At 31.1% G+C, this 27,017-nt stretch overlaps 1 protein-coding gene across 1 annotated transcript in view; it reads left to right on the forward strand.

The window, feature by feature from the left end:
- The first annotated feature begins 284 nt into the window (after window positions 1-284).
- LOC129972761 (uncharacterized) overlaps window positions 285-27,017 on the forward strand; it is a 75,240-nt gene continuing 48,507 nt past the window's right edge. The window contains exon 1 of the mRNA XM_056087012.1: window positions 285-557. The gene's annotated coding sequence lies outside the window, so the exon portion shown is untranslated. The remainder of the gene's footprint in view (window positions 558-27,017) is intronic.

Below are 27,017 nucleotides of genomic sequence, written 5' to 3' on the forward strand. Positions count from 1 at the left end.
GATATTTCGTACAAACTGCATCGGAAATATTACCTGCAAATAATTTGTCTAATCAGAAAAATATCGTTTAAATATTTCTAAAAAGGGATATAAAATATTGCTACTCAAATCAAAATTTTATCACTTGATTGTAATAGAAATTGTTCGCGTGAATTGCAAAACGAACATTCACCGCAAAGCGAACGAATGCACCCCCTCTTTTCCCGCCATAACAGCAGAATGGATCCTTCCATTGCTGTGTCACGTGGTTTTCTGACCGAACCGAACTGCACGCTCGATCTTGAGTGGCGCGAAAACGGCCATAAAGCTGGAAGAACCCAACATACATAGCTCCCGGCACCGTGGGCGGTAGAACGTGCGTTTGACAACGACTCCTCTCGCCATTCCTGAATATCATTCTTTTCAGGAACATCACCAGCCGATTTTCCAAGTATCGTTTGCTTGTTTGTATTCGCAGGATATAGTTCCAGGAATACGATTTATTTCTTCAATTATTGTTTGTGGGAACAGTAGGAAAGGTCAGCTGATCTGAACGTTTCATCATTCCTAATCGAAGGGTAAGTTTTTCTGAGGATTATATCGTTGTCTGATTTTTGCTATTTTAAGAAACTCGTAGGCGTTTCTTTGGTCGCATGCTATACTCTGTCTGTCGTTATGGTTACGGAACGCTCGCTATACAGGTGTGTGGTGAACGAATGACCAAAATTTTGAAAATCGTAAACACGGATGGAAATATGATGAATGATATTTTTTGATATGTCTTGTATTAATTATGTTAACATGTGTTTTTTGCATATGCACCAGATTTACATTTTGAATGAGACATGTGGTTTGAAATTTATATTTCTTAGTCTCGGCGTAAAACTTATATATCTTAAAAAAAAAAAAATGAAGCCAGATTATTAAAAAAGTTTTTAAAACTCAAATTAAAAAAAAAAACTCTAATATGAATTCATGATGTATTTTTTAACAAGAAAAAAATAATTATTGGCAGTGATTTCTTTTTCTCTTGACATTAATTAAGAAAAGAGAGCTCGCCGAGTTGTATTTTGAAAGATGATTTTATGAACAATTTAATTTTAGAAGGCTGGTTTATAAAATGAAAAGAAGCAAAGTTTTCTTTGTTTTACTGAATAATTTATTTTCATCTCTGAAACAAATAGTTAATATTATGTATATGATTGTTCATATTTTAATCTTTTTCGTCTCTGTATTATAAATTTCCAGATGTAGTTTCAAACATGGAAAAATTTTGGCATTCTATTGTTTTCTGTATACTTATATATTATTTCATTAAGAAAATAACTTCGATTGTTCACTGTAACTGTAATGTTTAATGAGGTCTGATAGTTAACATTTTATTATTTTTAGGTAGCATTCAGTTATGCATATGTCGAATTTTGCTGGAATGAAAGATATTTTTATGAAATATTGATACAAAAGATAAAGTTTTAAATTTGACGCTCAGAATTCTGGGAACATATTATTTCTATTAGATGAGATTTAATATTTTTTTTTTTTTTTAAATACGGGATAAAAAAAATCTGCTTCGAAAAATTATTTTGTATATCCGTATTAAATAATTTAATTTTTTTTTAAATGGAATTTCTTTTTAATTTCGTTTTTATTTGTATGAAGCAATATTATTTTTCTCATTTCACAATTTTAAATTTTGTATATTTATATTCATTCAATTTCTTTCCTATATGGACATGTCAAGTTTGTTTATATAAGAATTATTACTGATTTTCATGTCTTAATTAAGAAACTGTGGCAGTGTTAAAGTAATCAATGCATTATTACAAAAACGACGATATTTTATTAGACAAAATATGTTTTGTTTTTAAAGCCCGTATTTGTCATTTTTGTAAGTTTTGTTATCTGCATTGTAACTTTAATTGTTAATATTTTTAACAGTTATAATTATTAATATACTTTCTTGAGATTTAAACATTAAACTTGTTAAGAAATTATTTGAGCCTTTTCATGTTTATTTCTAATTTGTATTATTACATATATGTTTTCTTACCTTAATTATTTTAATGTCTTTCGTTATTTGCTTTCGTTTATTATTTAATTTTGTATTAAGTAATTTTTGGTTTCTCTTTTGTATAATACAGCTGTATATAATTGTAATATATAAACAAAATTATTTTCATTAAAGTAAAATAAAATAAAATAAATTATTAAATTATTTTTTACATGGTTAATTAATTTTTATTTGTCGCAGCTAGCAACATCCATCATTCTAAAGTGCATTTAATCATACCACGTGTGTTGTGGGACCGGAAGTCCCTCCCTCTTTCCCTTAAGCCGGAAAGGGGTGCTCCACGTAAAAGTGGGGGGAGTCGTGCTCTTGCCGGAAAGAATCTTTCCCTACCAATTTTTTTAACCGCTTTAGGGATAAACGATACGAAGTGGTGTGTTTATTTAGTTGGCAATGGTTGTGCACTCTCATGTAAGTGTGTTGCCATACAAAAGAAACTTTGAAAGCTTCAGAGCTGAGTGGGGGGTCCCTAGTAAAGTATTTATTTTACTGTGGGATATAAATATAGGCATTTTTATCGCAGAAAGGGCTTTCCTTGAGAAGGGGACCGTTTCTTCTTTTTCTTTTATTTTTGTACTTTTCTTTCTTTTTAAATTTTAGTATCGTTGCTGAGAGGAGGCTCGCCTTTTGGTAACTCTGAAAGCTCTTGGCTGTAATATAGCAAATCGATAGATTGCTTTTGTTGAATTTTATTTCCTTGGTTGCTTACTTTGTTGGAAGTTCTTAAATTTTTTTATTGAAATTATCGCTCTCTCGTTTCTATAGACACACGAAGGAAATAATAATAATAAAAAAACTTAATGCTTATGGCTTCCACAGCTCGTGTTTTTCCCTCTTGAAAATCGACTTCATGTTCTAGGAGTTGGGATGAACTTTCGATAGACAGTGCAGCTGCGTAAATAAAAGATTACTTAGTGGGAATTGGCAACAACGGTTCAAATAACTGTTGACCTGTTAGGTTGGGTTGATAAGGAGAAATATTTTTGGAAATGTAAAGTCTCTCTAGACAGGTCAGATATTTCCTTTCATTTTATAATGGGGTTAATTATCTTTTGATTAAATCAAGGATGTGTTTTAATTTGATGTAGTGATTTGTATTTGTTTAGTAACCGTTTTTTACTTTCTTTTATACTAAGTATTAAAAAAAAACACACATTGTAATAATCAAAAATTCGAATTAGAGATTTTAACTTATCTCCTCATTACATACCTCCCTGAATCCAAAAAAAAAAAAAAAAAAAAAAAAAAAAAAAATTTTTTTAGAATTATGTTTGTCATTTTGTGAATTTGATAACTCAAAAGCGTTTGAGCTTGATGTATGAAATTAGTATATGATCTTTACACCAAGACTGCAGGTTTTAAATTTTGAATGAAATTCATTCAGAAGAATTAATCTCCCCTTTTTGGGCCTCTCTGAGTTCGAAAAACATATTTTTGGCATTATGTCTGTTGTGGTGAAAGCTTATAAGCCAGTTAACAGCTACGATACACGGGCAATTGCTTTTGTATTGTGGTCATGTTACTCAGCTGCGAACCACAAGATCCCAGATTCTATCCTCGCTCAATTCAATTCGCCACACTGTCTTATCTATCTGTGACAAATATAATTAAAAAACGAAAAGAACTTTGGACTAAAACGGATGCAATTTGATATATGGTCTTCACATCAAATTCGATTTCCATCAAATTTTGAGCAAAATCCTTTCATAGGAAGTTTGCTCGGCTGTTCGAATAGAAGTTAAGATAATTATGAAGTTAAATAAGATTCTGTACACAGATTTAGTATCTATGGCGTAGACATGTGCTAAATCCAACTAAGAGCTGAATGTCTGCCAGTCTCTACTTTCAGAAGCATGTAAACGCAACAACTCAAAAGCATGATGACTTTAATGTATTAAATTTGGTATGGGATTTTGTGACTATAGTTGTAGTTCAGTGTCTAATGTTGATTCAATCCGTTAGGTAAAACACAAATTTGTTTTTTGGATACTATTAACCGCGTGCCAGGGGTTAGTCATTAAAAAATTCACCGAAAATCACACCCTAATTTCAATAAAATTGCTGAATCCACACCACATATTAATATTTTGTAAACATTGTACATAAATGTCATACAAAGCATTCACTGGTGTAACACCTTTATAAGACAGTATGCGAGAAAGTTTTGGGAGACTACTGTCGCTGGTTACTTTCGCTTGTAAGAATTGAAGTGTATTTCTCTTATTTTTGTTTACGAAGTATATAAAGAAAAAGTTCAGTAAAAGTCTAGAAGAAGCAAATCAGATTTACCTTTTTATCTCATAAAGCCAAACATTCTTTAGGAAATCGAGACCTTTTCATATATATTTCCAAATTTCAATTACTTTACTTTTTATTGAAATTCATTTTCCCATATAAGAAAAGCATATAAAAATTTAATTCCCTAAAATTTGGTAACAATGAAATACCATAAAGGGACAGATGAAGTTATCTTTTTTTTTTTTCTGTCTCAAAGTGTTTAATATTCGTTTATAAAATAAATTAAAACAATTTTTCGAAAAATCAATCCTTTTAAAATTAAAACATGTCAGATTAATATATATTAGATTAAATTAAATATTCATCAGATCAATTTTTTATTTATATTTTTAATTGAAATTTATTCTTGCATATATTTGAAGATCAAGGATTCATTCATATAGCAATACCCGCTCAAACCGTCGCCATCTTTAAATTCGTTATAATCATTTGTATTCGCTGGTACGTTCTGTTGCCATTTTAGTATTCATTTCCATAATTTCTACACCTGCCTTACAACGTGATGGCAAGAATAAATCAGTTTGACGGCATTCATTTCCCATTTCTGGCATAATGCCCTTTTTTTTTTTTCTTTTCGTTTTTATCCGCAGCATTTGTTTTCTTGAATCGATATCGAATATGGAATGAAATTGCATGCATTCAAATTGCATATTAATGAATTCAGGATTCCTTTCAAAAATAAATCGAAAAATATAATTAAAACATTCTGATTTCTGCAGCACCTCACAGCAGAATAATCTTCCTCTCTTATCTTCCTACAAATTTCCCTTTGGAATACATTAAAAAGAAAGTAATTTCTCATTTTGAGGAAAAATATTTTTAGCGTTGCCGTTCTGAGAATATTATAATTCTGCATCACATTTAACTAAAAAAATTGACAGAAATTGTAGTTAAAGTAAAATAATATACATATTATTCTAATATCTATTTTACTGCTAAATTATCGTTTTAGTTTTATAAAAAACAAAACCATCTGAAAAATATTATCTTGGAAATTTTAATTCTGTTTTAAATGTGGTTTAAGTCACTTTCTATGAAAGAAATAATACTCTGTGTCGTATGTAGATTTCTGTCGGAAGGTTAACTGTTTATATCTTATGAAACATAAAATCTTCTAGAGAAAAACGGGTTACTATAATTTTGAGAGTTATATGTTGTTTAAGGAAATGTTACTAATATGTAGTTTTGGATACAAAGTATGCGATTTTATATTTATTCATTCAAAAATGAATTGTTCGTATGATGTGATTTTTCTTTTTTCTCTTTTTTAATTGTCCCTTACACTAAATATAGAAAAAATATTGTAATTAAAAAAAAATCGAACTTGAGATTTTGCCGAACTTTTCTGAAATCGGAAAACATATTTTTGGCATTAAGCCTGTCTGTCTATCTGTGAGCATAAAAACAATTTGAGCTAGACGGATGAAATTTGATATGTGGTGTTCGTATGATGATTACTGATTTCTATCAAATTTTGAACGAAATCCATTAGAGGAAGCCTATTTATCTGGCTTTTTGAATACAAGTGATCTCGATGACTACAAAATGTAAAGAGCTAGATAAATAAAATTTGACATCAAATTTTAAAATGAATTTTGTCTAAGGTTTGACCATCTGTCTATCTATATTTTCGCATCCATGTAAATGCGCAGTGACTGAAATTAATTCGGTATGGGACTTAACTGAAGTTTCGTATTTCAGTCGGTGGGATAAAAGGTGCTAAAAACACACATTCGTATGTATCACAAATCCATCATAGATCTATATTTCTTAACTATTGTTTGCCAGTTCTCTACGAGGCATCGCGGCCTTACCCAGGGTCCACATTTTATATGGAAGGAAGTGGGATAAGACCTTTATTGGTGAGTAAGCGAGTAAGTTTCGAGGAGACCCTCCCCCAGTGCTTTCATGGTAGAGAAATTCATTATTTATAAAAGCAAAGGATTTTTCTTTATGATAAAATTATTATGCTAATATATAATTTTATTTTAGAATGTTTTGAATTATCAATAGGGTATTATCCTGTCGACTTATCCATTGTAGCATAATTTGTACTTGGGGACGAAAAGCGGAACATGTCTGATCAGTCCAGAACACAAGAATAAAATGACATTTTTTTTTTTCTTTTTTTCTGACTTTACTGAAAAATTCTGATTGGAATTTCTTTGAGTCGTGCCGATTCAGGAAAGGGAATCTTTGTTAGATATCTTTGAAATGTATGCTTGGTGTAAGAGATTTTATCCCTACGCTCGAGGCGTGAGAAATATCAATGATTTTCAACTCTTTAGAGTACGTGTTAGAAATAATTAAATAATAAAGGAACATAGGAAATAAGTGAATATTTTAGAATAAAGTAACATGCGATAATATGAGATAAAAATAGGAAATTAATTAAAATTTAAATTAAGCTAAGTTATAAGTACACACACACACACACACACACACACACACATACATTTTGTTCTTATTAGCTATTAGAAAGAAAAATTATAATCTTAGACAAGATTTCCACTCATTGAAACTAAAGAATTGCTGGGTCAAAAATTTTAAAAGGGTGTTTAAAAAATGATACTAAGCAATAGAGAAAATTCAATACAAAATAAGTATAGTTACAACTTTTAGATTTTGAGAGGCGCCAATAAAAATATTTTATTTTAGGGGCGCAGATATATATTAATAAGTGATTTGTCACTTATTCATATTGGAATTCCCGTTATATATTCCTGTTCTTTATGATTATGTATTTTTCTCTGAATAAAAAAGATAAAAAATATTATAAACCCATTTGAAAAAGTGAAGGGAAAAAAATTAAACTATCCATTTATCAAAATAGAATGCGTCGGCTAAGCTCACGCACATTTGAAGTGCCTGAATCAATGAAGTTACCTCTGGGAAGTGTGAGTTTGTAAATGCTTGACCCTCGTCAGTTTGTAAATGCTTAGGTTTTTCGTTCTCGACAGTGTTGTGACAGGGCGTCGTCCTTTAATCAATTAACTCTCTTTTTGGAACTAGGGCGCCGCGCACTTCAAAAAGGGCGCTTCTCTTTTAGAAAGGGCGTGGAATATATTTCTTGAGTAGAAGTGGAGCATTATCCACTGCTGATGAATTTCTCGATTTGAATGAGAAAATAGAAGTCTGTCAAGGATGGTTATACCTGCCATATTTGATTTATTTTAAAAATTGTTCTCGTTCCTTTTGTTTTGCAGATTTATTAGTTTCTTTTGCAACGCTTTATCTGTAATCCTTTAGACATAAATGTCTCTTTTCAGGCATTAATCGAGAAGATGCATCGTTTGGACATTTTATTTATTTATTTCATTTATTTAAAATATCTGCAGTGAGGTAAGTAGCTGTACATTAATTTTTCGGAGACGTTCAACTTAAAATAATTAAATATATATATTTTTCGGAGCAATAAAAAAGTCGTCCTCTTTGGCGAATAATTATTGTATCTAATTATTTTTCCCGAGTGCAAAGAGTATCGATTTTTTCCTTCTGTCCTTATATCGTCTTTTAAAGCTCTTATGAACATTTCTGACGTAGCAATTCTTTCGTTTCACTTCCCAAATGAGTAGAATAGTTGTACTCTGATTATTCTTTATTAATGGCACACGACTTATGTTTACGTTTTTTTTTTTTAATTTCTCAAACATTAAAAAAGAGTTTTTGAGACGTTGTTAAATTATGCCTGGTGAGTGTATGTTCAACCTTTTATGTTAGATTAAAGAAGAATACCCAGATTGGTCCTATTAATGGAAAAGAAAAATACATCAGAATGAATTTGGTGCGCTAAAAATATATATCGAAAATGATTAGAGGCTGCTGTAAAAGTACTTGCAGCGAAACCTCTTTAATATGCTACACATTCGATCGTCATTCTCATCAATATTTTGTGTTGGAGCAATCCCTTGAGCGATTTAAAAGAGGGGTTTTAACTACAATACTGAATTGAATTAATTGCAGTGTGTAATTAAGTGAGTCGATTGCATAAATTTTGGTACGATGAAATTTTAACTTGAAGCCGTAAGTTTCCAATGGTTGTGATCTGTTTTTTAAATGACCCCATTAATTTGGAAGTTATTATTTGTCGAATTACATTTCGTCAAATGTTAGTTTTTACTAAGAAAAACGAAACAAATAAACAAACAAACAAACAAAAAAAAAAACTCTTTAAACCCTTAAAAACATAAATTTTTTAAAGAAATAATAATAAAAAAAATTAAAAATTTTTATTTTTTAGGGTATAGATTCTATTATTTTACAAAGATCTTTTTCCTTTTTCTTTTTACAACTCTTATAAAATCCCCCCCCCCCAGTAAAATTTCTCTTTACTTTTAAATTCTGTCCTGATTGTCAGGGCAATGCGTAGCATAAACCATTGAAGTTAGGAGCATGAAATTTGGAAATTTATATCTTGGGTATTAGAGACCTACTAAGAACGAAAATTTCAAAATTTTTCTTAAAAGTTTCATTTAAAAAATAAAAATAAATAATTTTAAAGTATTGTTGTCGTAATATCAAAGCATCATGGTACAAAAATTAATTTTACACCGTTTTAAAAGCTAAATAAATAACTTTTTAATTTCACCAAATTTGTTTTAATGAATGCATTTCCCCCCTTAGTTTTAGTAGTTTTTGAAAAAATAAATTTTGGTATGATTTGTAACAATGATTTTTATTGTAATGAAATTCAAAATCATATCATTGCTTCTTGGAATCGTCGAGTCCCATTATTTTATTTTAAAGCTGTTAACGCCGTAATAATAAAAAACAAAAAGTCTTTCTTTGCTTCGGTTTAAAATTTGTAAATGCAGCTTTTAAAAAACTTTGCTAAAGTAGTTCATTGAATACGATTCTTCATTTGATGAGTTTTGTTAAATGTTGAAGCAATTTGATATATTGTCTCGTGCTAGCTTCAAAAGAATACTTTATAAAATAGAATTTTATAAAATATTTAATAGCATATAGAAATTTTTATTTTTCATTTTGCTTCTAACTACAGAACAGGCCCTTTTTTAGATTCACAAATTTGTTTTTGTATATTTGTCATAGACAAACATAATGTCAAAAATGTGTTTTTCAAACGTATGGAGGTCTAAAACTCGGGAGTTTTGCCAAAATGGTGTCTTCAATTTTTTTACTGGTTACAATACTTTTCTGTGTCTCGATATAAAAAAGGGAAAAAAAAAAAAAAAAAACAAAAAAAAACCAACCTTTGTATATGTTTTATGTAATAGATGGATATATTTGCTCTAACTATTGATAAACTTTGATTCTGATGATTCAGTGAGAAATTCTTCGCCTCTCACAAAACTGAGACTCTGGCTGAATTTAAACAATGGAGCGTTCCGAAATACTAAATCATAGGATGCATAAACACGAGATGATCTCTAGTCAAATGGGATGCATTTTGTTTCTGAATATCTTCAGTTGCCTTCAAACAGAAATTCCTCCGGTATTCCAGCGAAACACTTTCTTTGCTGCTGCTCCAGATGTTATTTATGTACTGAAGAGGATCCGGAGAGACTATCCAATGGCAGGAACTCCGCAGAATTCGCGATTCTTAGAAGAGCTTTTCGCTGCCCCCGCATGAAAATCGATTTTTCTCTTCGGGGAGGTTCGGAGGCAAATCCCATTCGGGAAAACAACTTGTTGCACACGTGGGCTGCTTGCGAATTAATTAAGTTCGGGCAGAAATGAGTTGAAATAATGTTACGAATAAATAGATTTTAGTATGTGAAAGAACTTAAATAAAATTGGGTAGTTAGTTGGGTTTGAAAGTATAGCTTTAGATATTGACGAGTTTAGTTACTTTCTTCCTGTGTTTACTTGGTTGGTATATGTTAGATCTTGTATTTGAAATGAGTCAATTCATATATTTGATTATTGGAATATGTTCTTGTATTTGAATGATTAGAATAAGATATTTCAAATTACTATGCAATTTCCTTTATTAAGTTATATTTTTAAAAGTAAATCTTGCATTCAGCATAATGGAACATGATAGAAGTGATAGCACCATTTGAACTTGAAAAGAAATTAAAACTTTTAATTTGACACGTAAGTTGTTAAAAAAAAAGTTAATGTACAATGAAAAATTATAAATTAAAATCTGGGATAAACCTAAGACGGATGCTAACTTATTACATTTCACATAATCGTTTAATCGATTGAAACTGCCAGATCAACTTATTTTTCCTGTTCTGTGTACAATCTGCTTATGCAACGATTTCTTGATACGCACTTTAACTTCATGACACATCCTCCTTCACTTCAGTTTAGTTTAGTTATATGAACGTCCTGTTTGAAAGCAACACTAGGGTATTTTGGGACGAACTTCGTAACTTTGAGCCGCGTTCAGATGACGAGAATGGTGCCTAGGTCGGCATCCATGTTATGTATTTTTTTAAATTACCTGTTAAATCGCGACCCCTTCCCATTATTCAGCTGATTCTAAGGACAAATAAGTTAACGTATTGCTTTGAAATTAAAATGTCACTTTCAAATTTATTGAATAATTATTTGTGCATAATTATTATGCCCGTTGATTAAAAACCATCGAGTTAAAGAACTCAGCCAACTCACTGCACATCAAAATTTCAGAACTTCGGTGCAGAATTTCAGTTCTTATTATTCACAATGTTTACAAATTGCGCGTGATAGACCTCACGCAACGCAGTAATATAAAAGTTAAATTTGGCAGTACATTTAATTTGAATAACGGGGTATGGATTTGATTGCAATAAATAACTAGCGAGAGTGGTCTCCTCAAAACTTTCTCGCACACTCTAATGAAGGTGTTATTTCACACACCTGCGAAAAAATGTGGGCTTGGTAAGGAAGAGAACGCCTTGCTTGGCAAACAGGAGATACAAAATATAAATTTTTGGTGTGAATTTAGTATTTTTACTGAATGTTTTATAATCCTTGGCCAGTATATATATATATATATATATATATATATATATATATATATATATATATATATATATATATATATATATATATATATATATATATATATATATATATATATTGCGATTTAACTCCCTGCATGCTGGTAACAGTATCCCCAAATCAAATCTTTGTGTTACACGCGTTTTTTCCAACCGATTGAAACAAACGTTAGACACTGAACTGCCCTTGTAGCAATACCTCCTAAAGTACAAAGCCTCCAGACGGCTGGAATGAGTCATCCAGAGAAGTCTGACGATCTCAACAGCCGAACGGGGAGAGTAATGCATTTTAATGCTTTCTCTATAGTAAGCACATCGTTTGGCTATTATAAAATATTGGTTTAAATAAATACAAAGCGTTTTGATTTTTATAATAATTCTTAATATTCAAATCTGATTTTTAAAATTTTATTCTAGCAATTATATTAAATTCTGGAGTGCAATATCTATATAATTTCTCTCATAAATTTTAAAAGATATAGTCATGAATAAGAAAGTTTGAACCATTTTATTTAAAAGCATTTTTACAAGAAGTATACAAGCTCTCACAAGAAGAAAAATTCAAATAAAAAGATATTCTGGAGTGCAATATCTATACAATTTCTCTCATAAATCTTAAGAGAAATTGTCAAGTATAAGATAGTTTAAATCATTTTATTTAAAATATTTTTCCATGAAGTATGTAAGCTCTGACAAGATGCAAAACTAATTTAAAGAAATTCTGGAGTGCAATAATTACAATTTCTCATAAATTTTATAGAAAAAGATTATGAATAAGACAATTTAAGTCAATTTATTAAAAAAGATTTTTACATGATAAAAGTAAGTCAGGGCTTTCTAACTTTTTGAATGAATTCCAACTATGTCAATAAAATTATTAGTGAAGTAAGTTAGAAATGTGTAATATCAAACATACATATTATATTGCAAGATGTGCACAGCATTGCTGATTAACTATATTATATATACTTTACAACAAACTATGCAAAAATACATTATATAAATAATAAATAAATTGCAGTTATGAAGTACTTCACATAATTCATTTATATTGTTACAAAGCTGTGATGCTGCTTCCCAGCATGGTTGGTTCTATCACCGGAAAGACTGATTTACAGTCATCTGTATTGGATGCTGCTTGATGCCGAGCCAGTAGTCCCAGAGCTTGGAACCAAACTTGGCGACTTGGCAACGAATTTAACAACAAAATGGATAATACTCGAAATTTTGTCGATTTGTCCATTAGCAACCGAGATACGCCTGATTGGTCTAGAAGCTTCTAGTCCCGCCTTCAGGGAGCTATAAAAGGCCGGCACTCTCAACTGTGAGTGTCGTCGTCGTGAACTGTAGTCGGAGTCGCCGACAAGTTACGAGTTTTCGAGAGGATAGCGAAGCAACGGCGGATTGCCAGCGTTGTATGGCGCTATTGCTGCGTGCCGAGACCTGTTTTCTACAGTGGAAGCAGCGTCGTGTTGTGTAGTAGCCAGTTGTGAGAAGTAGTGAATCGGCAGCTAAGGCGAGAAGAGACAGCGGGAAGTTCAGCCCTTGGAGAGACCGTAGAGCGAAGCTCCGAGGATCCCCTCTCCTGCTGAATTCTGTCTGGCCGCTTTGTGTGCTATGATCGATTACTACTTGTGGGCTACTGTCTGCTTCTGTGTGCTGTCCTGTGTTCGTCTCAGCTGTAAATGTTTGTCATCTGTGTCTTCGTCGTCTTTGTGTACTCCTGTATTCGTGTAAATAAACGTCGTTTCCTACTGAGGCCTGCTGATTGTGTTCTCATACCATACACCTACTATCAAGCGAACCCGGCGGTGAGGAGAAATTCGTAACAATATTAGTAATAACTGAAGGAAATTTATACTTATCTAATTTTCCAATGCTTGTTTTTTTAAAATAAACTTCACACTTCAAATCTGATTTTACAATTAAAGAATTCATTATATCTGGAATTTCATCAAAAATATTACCAATAATTATTTTTTTTTCTTTTTTTTCAATTATGGATCAAAATGGATTCAAATTTTGATATTTAAGGCAGTCGATGAGCTCTAAAATTGATTTACAGTTCACTTTTTTTTTTTTTTTATCATAGCTGCTTTTGCTTACAACGATAGCTTTTCTAACAGCTGCAGCTTCTAATCTCATTTACAGCAGGCTGGAGATAATCTTAAACATAAACTGGGATAACATGAGGTTTCAGTCTTGGATATGTAAGAGGAGATTTCAGAATAGAACCACTTTATTCATGAAAATGCTCCATATTTCTTATTATGTCTTTGTTTTCAAAATTTATGAATTCAGATGTTGCATTTATCATGTTTGTACATATATTTACTATTTGGTGATATGTACTAATAACTGCAGTTAAAATAATAGGACAGTGAGTTGAAGATTAATTAAAATTTAAATCAATATTAAAACAGATTAAAATTTTCATTGTTAAATATATAAAATTAAGTTGTAACAAAAAGAAATATTGAAGATTAATTAAAATTATACTTTAGGAAGACATTTATTGTTGCTAGGCATGTTTATCTATAGTTATGTGACGATATGCAAGATTATTATCGAATGAATCTTTCAATCCATTAATAAATTAAAAACAAATTCTATAATTTAAGCTGAAAAATGGTTTTGCCGCTGGAAGACTTCAGATTAGAAACAAAGAGAAAACGAAAGAAGCAATTCAAACTGTTCTAATAACACTATTCATTATTGAAAGCTAAAAATATAGAGTATTTATACATTCAAATATAAATTCAAATTGAAAATTATCTGAATATTATCTTTTGATAAAGTTACTGAGTAGCTGTACTTACTCTTGAGCTTTTGCTTGGCTTGAAATCCTTACGAAGGTGCCTGAGTCCTCTGTGCTTTTAACTTTTCGTCCTCGGGAAATTTCAACATGGACACATTTGGACCATTATCATAATTTCCTTTGAAGACTGAACAGTGGAAAGGCATTATATCATTGAAAAAATATCTATTTATGAAAAAAATACATTGACGTTGTTTTCTGAAAGAAGTACAGAAGATGCGAAGCTACTGCCAACGGATTGAATCATTCCATGCATCTGTAACTCGCAGCCACCTGCTACTCGTCAGGTTTCTTCTGAAATGATGCAGGATGACCGACTCATCCTGCATCATTTCAGTAAGAGCTGAGGCTCTTGTAATCACAAAATCACATCCCAGATTTGATAAATTCAATTCATTGCGTTTTGAGCTACCGCTTTTATTTGCTTTACGGATCGACAAACGTTCAACCACGTGTTGGATTTCTTTCAAAATTTGATACGAGTCTATAATATAGGTGTTAAATCTATGTATTGAATTTTATCCATCTAGCTCACTTCGTTTTGTAGTTATCATATTATATTCGAACAGCTGGACAGACAGACATCCTTTGAAAGATTTTGTCCAAAATTTGATAAAAATCTACAAATTTGGTGTGAAGACCATATATCAAATTTCGTCCATTTGGCTCAAAATGTTTTTGAGTTATCTTAGTCACAGATAGACACATTCCAAAAATATGTTTTTAGAACTTAGGGAGGTCTAAAACGCGGGGATTCATCAAAATTTCGATTGATTTTAATGATTTTTGATTTGATAATTTGAACATTTTTGATGATTACAATATTTTTTTTCTATAGTTTGCGTACGAAAAAGTAAAAACACAGTTTTAAATTGAAATTTTACATCAAATTGCTATTTATAAGCCAGCAGTCCCTTAAAGACGACTCTGCTAAAATATCACCTCAAATTCTCATCATTGAGAACGTGTCATTTTCCTGATCTTAAAACGAATCTCTTCAAGATACTCCAGCAATTGGCATTCTTTTTTAGATCCATTTCCCCTTGGGCAAACACGATCGTTACTCTCTGAAGCCATCAGTTGAGTCGAGCAAGTTAATGACAGTCATGAATCTTAATAAATGGAAAAAATATGAGTAGGTAATATCTTCTCTCCTAAGAAATAGTAATTTCCCATTTAAGCTTTATGGTATCTCGCAGAGCATTTAAGGTGAGATAATCATAGCTCTTTTCTTCTTCTTCTTTTTATGCCTTCCTAGATTAATAACTCGTAAAACTGTTCAGATTAGAAGTGGAATCGTATAAGTGTGGAATTTCCACATAAGCTGATCTAATAGGTAGTGCAAGTTGCTCTAGATATTTTCTCTATAAGAATAAATTATTAAACTTGTTAAACTAAAAATCTGTAGAAATTGTTTTTGTTCAGATTCATGAATTATCATCTGAAGTGTAGACACTTCAATTAAAAATGTGTGAAGAATTTATTTAGTTTTAAATAAAATAGAAGAGGGGGGGTGTCATAATTATTCATTTATGAAATTTCGTTGGTCTGTCTGCAGTTGAAAAATGTATCTAATTAGACGCATAAAATTGGCTTGTTTTTTTGGTTTGGTTATATTAACGTCCCACTTTGAAGCAACACTAGGGCTATTTTGGGACCGACCTCTTAAAATTTTGAACCACGGTCAGATGACGAGGACGACACCTGAGCTGGCACCCCCCTCTCCACACCACACCACACCAGCGGGAGGACGTTTGGCCATGACGGATTTAACGTGCAACAGACCCCCTTACACGACGGTTCTTCGGTGGAATCGGATCACAAACCTGAAACCCTCCGGTTCCGAAGCCGAGACCTTACCACCAGGCCAGCATAAAATTGGCATTTTTATTCTTTCATGGTTGACATTTTTGAATTTTAGGCTAAATATATCTGCAGGAAGAAATGCTGCTCTTGAATTAAAAAAGTGTTTTCTTTTATTTTTCAACATAGCAGGGAGGGTTTTTGTGTGTGTGTGTGTGGAGGGGGGTAAGTTATATTAGCGCCCCGTTTTAAAGCAACACAAGGGCTATTTTTGGACGGACCTCGTCATTTTGAAAAACGGTCAGATGATAAGGACGACACCCTTACTCATCAAACTTCCGCACCACACCAGCGGGAGGATATTTGGCTCCAAACGGATTTAACTTGCACCAGACCCGCTTACACTACGGTTCTTCGGTGGAACCGGGTCTGAAACCTGAAACCGTCTCATTCCGAGGCTGAGATCTTCCCACCAGGTTGCCGCGGCTCGTGAGGAAGGGAGACATCTGCTGTCCATATCATTTAGAACATAAGTTACTAGCCGTCTTTGGCTACCAGTTTATTTGTCCACATTATTCGCTTTTTAGACGATTAAATGATTAACGAAGAATGCATTTTTTTTTAACTTTATTGTTATTTAATACTATTGTGGTGAAGCCGAGTCCTCCATGCGGCTTCTTACCTTTGAGCATGCGCAAACAATTCAGTCGCCAGGCGAGAGCGGAAGTCTAACGGATTTCCTGTTTGATGAGCGTGTACTTGAACTGTGTAAGATGCGAGGTGTGCATAAAAAAATGGATTTTTATCTGAATGAATCCTTGGTGTTTTTATTCCTGAAGATTAAATTTTAGCGATTAGACTAATGACAATTAATAACCTTCTGATAACGGCAATTATTTATCCATAATACTAAAAACATGAATTCATTTGAATCAATTTACTGCAAATTAAAAGGTGTATATATTAAGAAAATAAGAGCGAAAGTGAAAATCCTGCTATAGAATTAAAGATTGGCAAAAGCACGTCATGTTTTGATAGAAGAGTATAAATGCAACTTTAATATTAAAAACATTATTAAAATTAAGGGTAAAAATTGTACTGAAAGGAAAATGCAATGATTAAAAAAGCAATTAATTAAGTCGTAAGTTAATACAATGACCATTTTTGCAAGATAATTATTTTGGAAGATATGGACATTAATGTTTTAATGCAGATGATAGTGATTATCCATTTGGCGACGATTTAGCCTTTTTTGCGCTGAATAAACTTTGACATTTATTTCTTGATTTCTTTTACATCTTCTTTCTTTTGGCTGAATGCACTTCTTGATGAAATAATAAATCCTTTTCAGAGTGTTTCTAATAATATTCTGTTGTTCTGTTAATTAGTTGAGCGAGTCGTTGAATTCATTGTCGTATGATGGTTTGTTTCCATTTATGAGAGAATAATAAGTAATAAGACCGATTTCTGTGACACGTACGTTAGCGGTGTGTGTATAATACACACACTACACAGAAAAATATGAAAAACAAAGTATGATGTGAATCCGGTGCAAGGGAAAAACACTGTGGTGGATACATCAACTGCACTATTTGCATATCTTTCCAGACGATGATGCTCAAAATGTTTGACGCGCATAGCAAGTTATGCATGTGAGCGCCGTGGAATGACGCGAAACCGTCATTTAACTCGTATTTAAAATGATGCATCTTGCAGCTCATGTATTATTCGCACTGTATAAAAAAACATCGACCCGTTCGTGATTATTGCGGCATGTATTCGATCTATGACCAATGTAATGGAAATGCCTTATGAACTGTTAAGGTCATAAGGCACTGATATCCGTCACGCCGTCCTCCTGATACCTAAGTCATCCGCAATCTGGACAACAGACTGCAAAATTCAGTTTTTAGTGTTAGTTATATTAACGTCCCATTCTTAAGCAACACTAGGGCAATTTCGGGACATACCTAGCAATTTTGAACCGCGGCCAGATGACGACTGCAAAATACAGAAAGCGTCTGCCCGACAGCCAGTCATCATGTTGGAAGACCACATATACCCTGACGCTATCACAGGAGGATGCAATATTGTGGCAGGTAGAAGAAACACCCGAGATAAGCACCAGCGCTCTAACCAGTGAGTTTAATTCCACTAGGAGTACTGTGCACAGGCTCTAACGGTCAGAGAGGCTATACCCATTCCACGGCGCACTCAAGCCCGCTTCGATATGCATGGCGGGCCCTTTGAACATCTGCCTTTGTAGTTTGAAAATAGCGCTGTTGATGTGTCAAATAAAATGTGTTGCACCGGATGTGACGTCAGATTTTGTTTTCGTATTTTTCGAAAACTAGTTCTTTAGGCATTATTATGTACTACTCTTCTTATGCATTATGTACTACTTTGGGCATTATTATGTACTACACACACATACACGCGCACGCACACACGCACAAGGATAGAATAAGAATTTTAAGCAGAAAGTTCTTTGGAATTTTGTAGAAATAACAATATGCAGTTATTATGACCATTAGTGGCCGTGCTTATTTCGCCTTTGCTAGATTTATGAAATCTCTCAGGATTCATGCAAGAACAATGGAAAATTGGAGCAAATTAATCACATATTAAGTGAGGAGTATTAAAAATCATATCAGGTTTAATAAGTACATTACATTTCTTCTATTCACTAACTAAACGAAAATGGATAAAATGACGGGATCAAACTCGTTGCTCTCGAAGTAAACAAACGCAGATTTCCTCATACACGAGGGAGGTTACCGGATGAATTTGGTTGTAAATAACTGGAATATAAAGAAATTCACGGATGTTTTTTGAAGTTTAAATTCTATAAAAGGATCACAAGGAATGAGAAAACTAAATAATTTATAGAAAAAGTAATAATTATTTATTGATATAATTTACAGTTATTTCAATTTTTGTATTGCAAGCAATCGTCACTTGCACAAAAATGAATTCATGGTTGAACAACAATTTCACTGAAATTCATTTATATTTCTTTTTAATAATCCTTTACGTTCTGTTAGAATTTTTTAAACTTTTCTTTTTAGAGTGGAGATAAAAAAAAACAAAACATTCACGTACGCAATAAAAAGAATTTAATATTTTTACAGTACGAAACAGTCATGCATAGAAGTATACGGAAAAGTGGAATCACATCGAATTTTTGAAAATGGAATTAATTTTAAAAATAGAATGGTATTTAATTTTCTGTATTACAAATAAGTCATAGTTTTCTTCCAATGAAGGTCCTGTGCTGCAGATCATTTTAAGCAACTCGATATTTTCAAGTTTTCCGTTTTTCCTCTGCATTAAATTGTGTTGATTTCTATCGTAGCGTATCAAATGGAATTTTAACATGCATGCCACTGCGGCCGATGCGTTGGGGAATAAGGGGGGGGGGAAGGGACAGGAAAAACTCGCCCTTTTTCTATCCGGCACGTTGTGGTAGATGCAATTTATTTTTGTGTGGAATACATTTTAAGTTCTCGCAGAGGATACGCATGGCCAAACTAGAATTACACATATATCTTTCTTGGCACTTTTCTTTCTTGTAAAAGTTATGACTACTTTTATTTCTTTTGCAATACTTTCGATGAATGAATGGTTCGCTGATTTTGTCGCTAATTTATTTTCACGTTTATATCGAAACGAATTGTTGCCGATGGACAAATGTTTCATCTTATTATCTATATAATATCTCTTTATTTTTATAATATTGAGTGTGATTCGATAAAAATTTCCTACAAAATTCTTCATATATATAATTTTTAATTGTTAAAAACCTTGTAATAAAATGTTTGGATGTGACAACCGTTATAGGATTTTCTTATAAAAAAATGCATATCTTTTTGAGCTTCTAAATTAATAATGCTAATTTTTCGTTTTTTTAAAAAAAATAATTGATTTTTGTCTACAACCAAAATATTATATATTTATTTTTAATAAGATGAAATTCATGATAATAATTCTAAATATCCTAGAGTGTTTGCAATACCTTAGAATATCCAATACCCTAGAATGTAAATATATGTCTTTATGCCTTCTATTTATTATTTTGTTTAATTTGCGATTGATTGTTTCAATTTTTAATTTCCTGTGATAAAATAGACTGACGTTAAAATTGTAAATTAATAAGAATCTATAAATAATAAAAGTTGGAAATGATGTTCTTTAGATACAGTAATTAATCTGCAGCCTATACTCAATATGCGCTAGGAAAAATAACTTAATTATTATGTAATGTGCCATTTTTTAAATGTTTTACATATACGAATTTCATTACTAATTTGTGTTTTTCGCTTATTATTTTTTCACAATTTCAATAATAATTAATTGATTGCTTGTTATCAATTAGAGATATTAACTGCAGTGAATGCTTTGCTTCCTGCTAACTAGCTAAAATGATTTTTGAAATGTTTGTAAATCAAAGATAATGTACATGTGATGTTTTTCTCGTGGAATTGTTTTTTTTTTTTTCCCGTGGAATGTCAGTTACATTTATTTCATTCTTCCCAAATAATTTTTTTCTGTTTATTCAATTAACTTTATATATTTTTTTTATTTCTAATTCGAATTTATTATCTTCTGTAACCGTCTGTTGTTTTCAACTACTTATTTTCTTCTCATGATTGTTTTTGAAATTTTATAGTTTAATGTCTTTCCTTACACAGATGTTTAAATGCTTCATACAGTTTATTATTGTTTTATATTTTGGTTATGTTCATGTTGTTTTTCAAGTATAAAGTATATTGTTATTGGGTTTTATATGTCGAAAAATACGTATAAATAATGGATTTTATTTTATTTTATTTTTCTCATACCTTTACTGCCTATTGTTTCCCCTGGAATGACTTACCACATCATTGTAGTTTTACATTTGACTGCTAGTAAATGTTCGAATGTTCGTATAGATTAGAATTTTCTTTCTAAGTCTCAGAAAGGATTGCGCCGGTTTTTAATAAAGTTTGGAACAGAAAAACGTGAAGAGAACGTTTTTAACGTTCTCTTAAAGAACCGTTTAGCTTTCTTCATTCTGTAGTTTTCATGTAAGCTGTATTCGAACAGCTGAACTGATAAACTTCCTCTGAATAGATTTTGTTTAAAATTTGATAAATATCTACAAATTGACGTAACTGAATTGATGTAAAGAACGTATGCCAAATTTCATCCATTCAACTCAAATCTTTTTTTGAGTTATTTTTGTCATAGACAGACATTTTTCGAACTCAAAGAGATCTAAAACTTAAAGATTCGACATCTCGAATTCGAATTTTCAGACAATGATAATACGTTCTCTATACTTCGCATATGAGAAAAGGAAAACGGAACATTCATAGAATTCACGGCTTTGTCCAAATTGCGAAAATTGCATGAGAGAGGGACGGTGGCTTCTGCTGGTAATTATTGTATTGTTTAAGCTGTTATTTTCTTACTGTTATTTTCATTTGGTTTTTTTCCCCTTTCTTTCAATCGGCGACAGAATGAAGCGAAACTAATCAAATTGTCTTTGATAAATGCCGGACGTTCATCTTCATTTAAAGACTCGAATGAGGTCCCGTTTAATCAAAAGCGAATTTAGCTACGCCGGGAGATGTCTTTTCATTCACTACTGAAACAGTAGTGAGCATTTGAGCTTGTTGCCGCTAAGGAGGAAGTGAATTGCTTTCATGCGTCTTGCAGAAACAGTAATTACAACATATGTGTGACTAAAGAAGACATTTTTATCAGTTGTTACGATTCCAGGTTCAAATCGTGCTTTGCTTCTTCTCTTACTGCCAAATTTTTGATGAAGTTTTTTCTCAGCCCTTATGTCTAGGATAAAAATCAGAAATATAAATCCACTTTCTTCCGTTACTTATAAATTACTTAAAATAAACATGTAGGAAGAATTTTAAGCTTTTTTTCTTCAGTCACTTTTAAAAAAGATGCGTTTTTGATTTTTCATTAAAATTTTTTTTCTTCTTATTGATAGTTTTGAATAGGAAAGATCTAGTAAAAAAATTATGTAGTTGTAAATTTACATCTAAAAAAAAAAAAAAAGAAACGAGAACATTAGCACTGTGGTTGAACTCCAGATAATTGTAGCACTATTCATACCTGGCTTTATAGAATTTAACTGACTTTAATTAATGTCCTGAAGACAAATCTAAATGTGCTCCTTTTGAAAAACACTACATCAAGAAAATAAAAGTACCATCAAATGAAAAACACCCTTTAATTGAACTATTTATGACCAGACTCCAAATTTTTTTTAGAATATCGTCTTTGATCCCATTTTGGAATTTTTTTTTTTGGCAACAATATACAACAATGACGAAATTTGTGCTGAGTCATTTCATAGGGTTCTCGTTCAGTTATCTGAAAAATTAAAATAGAGAACGTGGTTTCTCAACTTTAATTTTTATTTATTTATTTAACGTAAGTACGGAAACAAACTGAATTCGTAAAGTGACTTGAAGCTGAAATTGTTGTGTTTTTATTTCAGATATTAACTCTCTCGTTGGTGACGAACAAAGTAAAAAATCTCATTGAGGTTTTTGAATTGTAATTTCATGATTTTGAGTTTTCTTTGATTGTGTCCACTAAGTAAAATAACTATATTTGCTTTATAAACTATATCTTAATTCTTTTATTTTAAGCTTTAATTTTCTTTCTTACTTTTTTTTTTGTTTAATAAGTGGACAACACAACCAAAAAAGGTGGTAACGCCTGATATCGAGTGAAGTGAGTAAAAAGTTTTAAATTGAAGGAAAGCTCTAAATTCTTTATTTTGACAAATGTGGTTTTTTTCCCCTCGTAATTCTTTTTTTGTCATTTGTTTTCAGTTTTGTCTTCTTGTGACTGCTGTCTTTTTCTCATAATATTTTGGTTTGAGTACATTAGTTCTAGCCGCACTCAGGTCAACTTCTTGGGAAAGTCACGAATTCTTTCCGAAAAATTGTTAATGACATAAACTGTTTACCTGTTTATTTGAGTTTAAAAAAATTATTAACAAATCATATAAAAAAATAAAATAAGAGCGGATTGCAATATACTTTTCTCTGTTTTCTCGTATTCTAACACAATATGGCACATTTTGTATTTCATATTGTAGATAAATGAATGTGGATTTTCAATTTTTTTTTCTTTTTCATTGTTTGAATGGAGCTCAGATTTTCACTTAGATCTGCAGTGTTGGCGACAAGATATCATATCAAATTTCATTTATCAAAATCGTTACGTTTTCGAGTTATCGCGTTCAGATACTCTCTGATTTACTGACCGATAGGCAATCAACCCTTTGATTGGGGATTTGATGAATTGGGTCCAAAATATTTTACAGATCTACAACGGTAATGGTAAATCTGTATATTTATTATTATTCAACGAGTTGTTTGTTTTTTACTTTTTTGTATAAAAAGTATATATATATATATATATATATATATATATATATATATATATATATATATATATATATATATATATATATATATATATATATATATATATATATATATATATATATATATATAAAATCGAACTCGACATTTTGGCGCCTCAAACCTTCTCGAGTTCAAAAAAACACATTTTTTGGCATTATGTCTGTATGTGAGAAAGATAGCTCAACAATGCTTCGAGCCAAACGGATGAAATTTGTTATAATTATTTGCGATATTTTGTTATATTTGTTTGCGATATTTACACCAAACTTCCATCAGATTTTGAGCGAGATATTTTCAGAGGAATTTATCTTTTCCGATACAAGTTAAATACAAAATAAAAAGAGTTAAATATATAAATTTCGGTACAAAAATTTAATATTTATAGTAGTAGACATCTATCAAATTTTGGGCCAAATCCAACGAGGGTTTGAACTCGTATGAATCTGTACTTTTGCATGTAATCTTGTAAGGATGTAATTCACAAACACTATGAAACACTACGTCTTCAATATATTATATTTTCTATGTGATTTTGTAAATGCAATTACCGTTTTGTTGCATTTCATCTGTGTTGAAACGTAGCATGTTTTGCATTCATTCACTTAATCTTAGCAAACTGAAACCCGAGCAAAATTCTTCTGATAATAACCGGATTCAGGAAGTTGTTCCTCTTTTCACTCACTGAAAGCGAGCGGCAAATTAATCTTTCTCATGATAGAGAGAGGCTCGAGAATCGTTTGGAGTGGCGTGGAAATAAGTCCTTGACCGCTTTGCCACTGAGGCAGGTGTGGAACTACGTGAGCGGAATAGTCAAAACCCCAGAAGGGGACGAACCAGAAGTATTGATTACTTTCCGGACTAGAATAGCGATGAAAATGATACAGAAGATGATTCATGCATGGCATATTATTATTGAAATGAAACCAGTCATCTTTTTTATTTTCTGCTTATGATCTAAAAGTCTGTCACACGATGATCACTGATCTGGAATGCCAAATATATAATATTGGAGACGGGTTGAGAAATCTTAGAATTTTATCAATATTGTCAAACTAGAATAGCAAAATAAAAATGGTCATATTTGAAAATAGGATCAAATCTTGATTTTTGGCGGAAACATTCAATTTTTGTTAAAACTTTTGTTAAAAGTGAGTCATTTTCACTAAAATAAATCCCAATAGAATATTATTAAAATGGTATAATTTTTACTAAAATATGTAATAATTTTAAAATGGAGTAATTTTTATTAAAATAAATTCTTGTAGAATACGTCTAACAGATAAATTGATGGAATTTGATGTAATACAAAAGTTATTGCGGCAATGAAAATTTTTAGAGGAGAGGAAATGGCTACCATCTATTCTGAATGCAATAATTAAAAACTAATGAGTCATTTTCGAAAATTAATTTTAATGCTTTCATTTTTGGAATCGGAGATTTTAAAATTCTGTATATAACTTTCCATTAATTCTACTGCAAAATCAATAAATAAATAAAAGATTAAAATTAAATATAAATGTATAGTTATTTTAGAAAACACATATTAAAGTTTTAATCACCTATTAAAAACTTATCGGTTGAATACGAAGCAAAATATATACTTAAAACTATTCTTTGTAGGCAAAATAATAAAATTAAACTTTTAAAATATATTACAAAACTATTTTTATATCTTCTTAAAAAAGTCTTCTAGTCTAATTTCTTGGGTTGTATTTAATGTATATTTTACTTTTTAAGAATGTATTGTTTTCTTGTTACTGTTAAGAATGTATTGTTTTGTACGCACCCCTCCTTCTTTGTATGAACCGCACGAAAAATTATTATGGGAAACCTTTGCAGATGCAGATGATTTATCAAAATCCTCAGATACTTCCACTTCATCACTTTGTGTTCTTAGCTTCTGTCTTTTAATTAAATGAAAGCATGAAATATTTATCATTTCTTTTGCCGGATTATAACATTTAAAGATTCATAAAATCTCTTAAAATAACAAAGAAAACCGTAGTTGTTATCATTAAGATAGTGCCAAAATTAAAAAACTTTTTAATAAATCTTTGCTTGAATTCTTTTTTTCCCCCTTCAGAAAATTTACATTCCCGGATGGCATCCTTAATTATCATCGACAAGGATTATGTCATCGGGTGTGTTTCTCTTCAGCACCTTCCACCCCTCCTCCCAAAGTTAATGGTTCGTAATCCTGTGAAAAAACATTTGTTTTAATTGGCTATCGTGGGGAGGGAAAGCTAACGGAAGGAAATTGGAGGGAGTGAGGGATGCGAAGTCATATGTGACACATTTTTCCTGTGGGAAGATGCTTTCATTGCAGTTTTAGCAGGATAAAATGACTTCCGAAAAATTGTTATGGAACTGGAAAATAGGAGAAAAGGGGATGAGATGCATTATGATGCTTTGATTAGATGCATTCTAAACTTAAAATATACTCTTTGTTCCAAAAGCTTATAGAACTTTGTATTTTGGCTACAATGCAAGGTTATAGGTTACTTGTTTATTTTTTTTTTTTACGTAACATTACAACTCATTTTTTCTTTTTCGATTTGAATTATCTTTTTATATTAAATTTGTAAGTAACAAGAATAAGTTAATAATAAATATAGTTTTTAAAAGTATACTGTTCTTAAAGTGTTAATAAATGAAATTTATTTCATTTATTTTCTACTTTTTAGTATTTAATTTATAATTCTTTATTATAAGTATTGTGAAATCTTGAAATCAATTTTTAAAAACTAACTGCAGGTAGTGTCATTGTTTTGAAATCAAAATTTAATTAAATTAATCCATTGACTGATAATTAGTTTCTAAAAATATTAACATAATATGATGTTATCGAAAACACATGCAGTTTCAGGACACTAGCATATAAAAAAAGGAGTAAAGCCTCTATTTTAGTATTCCATTTTTTATAAGTCCTGTAACTGAAAAGATTAATAAAACGCATTTAGTTTTGTATTTAGTTAATTGTGTGTAATAAATTATATAATACAAAGTCCATAATATTTTCAGTCCAACAGAAACACGAATTTTGTGTATAATTAAATAAATAACTTCTTTTTGTATCATTTTTTAGTTATAAATGATGATAGTTCTGAAGGAAACATTTTTAATTTTAATGGAAGAATATTTCAGAAACGTAACAGTTTTAAGCGTCACTTTTTAAAGTTTGTTAAAATGTTCTGCTGGAAGAGGATCATTACTTCTTCTAAGATTCGTAATTATTTTCACTCAACTGGAAACTTACATGTGAAATGGCGAAAGTAATGTAGAAATCCTTTATGATTGTTTGTTACCATAGTAACGGTTCTTCCCCGTTTCAACTGCTAGATTAAATTGAATTTCCAATTGCTGTGCGATCATAATAAGAGTCTTCAACTTCCAGAGTCGTGGTTTACTTAAAAAGACGCTATATCTTCCACAATTTAATTTTAACTTTTTCGTCTGCTAACGGAAAAAAAAAAAAATACTTTTAGTTGTTCATTTAAAGTAGTTTCTACTTAGCTAAAAATAAGATGGAAAAGGAGGACATTTGAATTTTATTTAACTTTATAAAATGCTGCATCAATATTCGAGACTGCCCTTCAATTTTATTTCGTTTCATACATACGGGTAAGGAATTTTGTCGTTTTTAATTTGAT

This window comes from Argiope bruennichi, chromosome 6 (genome assembly GCF_947563725.1).
Source record: "Argiope bruennichi chromosome 6, qqArgBrue1.1, whole genome shotgun sequence".
NCBI classification, from domain to species: domain Eukaryota; kingdom Metazoa; phylum Arthropoda; class Arachnida; order Araneae; family Araneidae; genus Argiope; species Argiope bruennichi.